The sequence below is a fragment of the Echiichthys vipera genome, assembly GCF_963691815.1.
Source record: "Echiichthys vipera genome assembly, chromosome: 15".
Classification (NCBI taxonomy): Eukaryota; Metazoa; Chordata; class Actinopteri; order Perciformes; family Trachinidae; genus Echiichthys; species Echiichthys vipera.
Genome location: NC_139840.1, coordinates 115,744 through 117,500, shown reverse-complemented (window position 1 = coordinate 117,500; position 1,757 = coordinate 115,744).

Below are 1,757 nucleotides of genomic sequence, written 5' to 3'. Positions count from 1 at the left end.
AGAAGAGTCCAAGAAGAGTCAAAGAAGAGTTCAGGTAGAGTCAAAGAAGAGTCCAGGAAGAGTCAAAGAAGAGTCCAGGTAGAGTCAAAGAAGAGTCCAGGTAGAGTCCAGGTAGAGTCAAAGAAGAGTCCAGGTAGAGTCCAGGTAGAGTCCAGGTAGAGTCCAGGTAGAGTCAAAGAAGAGTCCAGGTAGAGTCCAAGAAGAGTCCAGGTAGAGTCAAAGAAGAGTCCAGGTAGAGTCCAAGAAGAGTCCAGGTAGAGTCAAAGAAGAGTCCAGGTAGAGTCAAAGAAGAGTCCAGGTAGAGTCAAAGAAGAGTCCAGGTAGAGTCAAAGAAGAGTCCAGGTGGAGTCCAGGTAGAGTCAAAGAAGAGTCCAGGTAGAGTCAAAGAAGAGTCCAGGTAGAGTCCAAGAAGAGTCCAGGTAGAGTCAAAGAAGAGTCCAGGTAGAGTCCAAGAAGAGTCCAGGTAGAGTCAAAGAAGAGTCCAGGTAGAGTCAAAGAAGAGTCCAGGTGGAGTCCAGGTAGAGTCAAAGAAGAGTCCAGGTAGAGTCAAAGAAGAGTCCAGGTAGAGTCAAAGAAGAGTCCAGGTGGAGTCCAGGTAGAGTCAAAGAAGAGTCCAGGTAGAGTCAAAGAAGAGTCCAGGTAGAGTCCAGGTGGCGAGGCAGCAGGCTAAGTGAAGCAGGCCAGATCCCAACCCTTGTTCCCAGGCTTGATGGGTCACGTAGGCCCATGTCATCCTTGTAGGCTGAACCCAACCCGGCCCAACCAGGCCCCACCAGGCCCAACCAGGCCCCACCAGGCCCAACCAGGCCCCACCAGGCCCCACCAGGCCCAACCAGGCCCCACCAGGCCCCACCAGGCCCAACCAGGCCCCACCAGGCCCAACCAGGCCCCACCAGGCCCAACCAGGCCTGACCAGGCCCCACCAGGCCCCACCAGGCCCAACCAGGCCCAACCAGGCCCCACCAGGCCCCACCAGGCCCAACCAGGCCCCACCAGGCCCCACCAGGCCTGACCAGGCCCAACCAGGCCCCACCAGGCCTGACCAGGCCCCACCAGGCCCCACCAGGCCCAACCAGGCCCCACCAGGCCTGGTTGGGCCTGGTTATGTGCTGGGCCAGCCCCCCAGGCCTCTGGTCACCCACGGTGATGCAGCTTAGCTCAGGTGTCCAAACTCACCGAGGTGAAACAGAAAAGGTGCTGATGACCTCAGTTAGTGTCCTGTGACCTTTTTCTGAGAGGGTTCACACCTTCACTGCGGTTGGCGTCTGCGTGAGCGTCCTGGGAACGTGGCGGTCTGATGCTGAACACACGGACCGTGAGGGTTCGCTCAGCTCAGCAGTAACCTCTCACCTGTGTGTGTGTCGTCCTGTCAGGGCGTGTCCAACCTGTCCCTGCTGGTGTCAGAGATGAGGCGGGCCTTCCAGATGAACACGCCTCTTTACGCCAGGTCTCCAGCACAAGCCCCGCCCCCTGCAGGCGTGCAGGTGTCGCAGTCAGCTGGAAGGTCAGAGTTTATGACTGATGTCTGTCCTCAGTGAACACACGAAGAGTTTTACATTTGGGTTTTCTGCTCCTGCAGCATCTGTCCTCCCTCCTCCGTCGCCTCCTCCGTCGCCTCCTCCGTCGCCTCCTCCTCTCCACAGAGCCGTCATCTCTCCCTCCCTCACTCCTCACGCCTGTCTGGACAGAAAGGTAAACTTCCTGTGCTTTGCATCGGGCGCATTTCCACGCCCTCTCAAAAGTCCTCACTCTGCGAA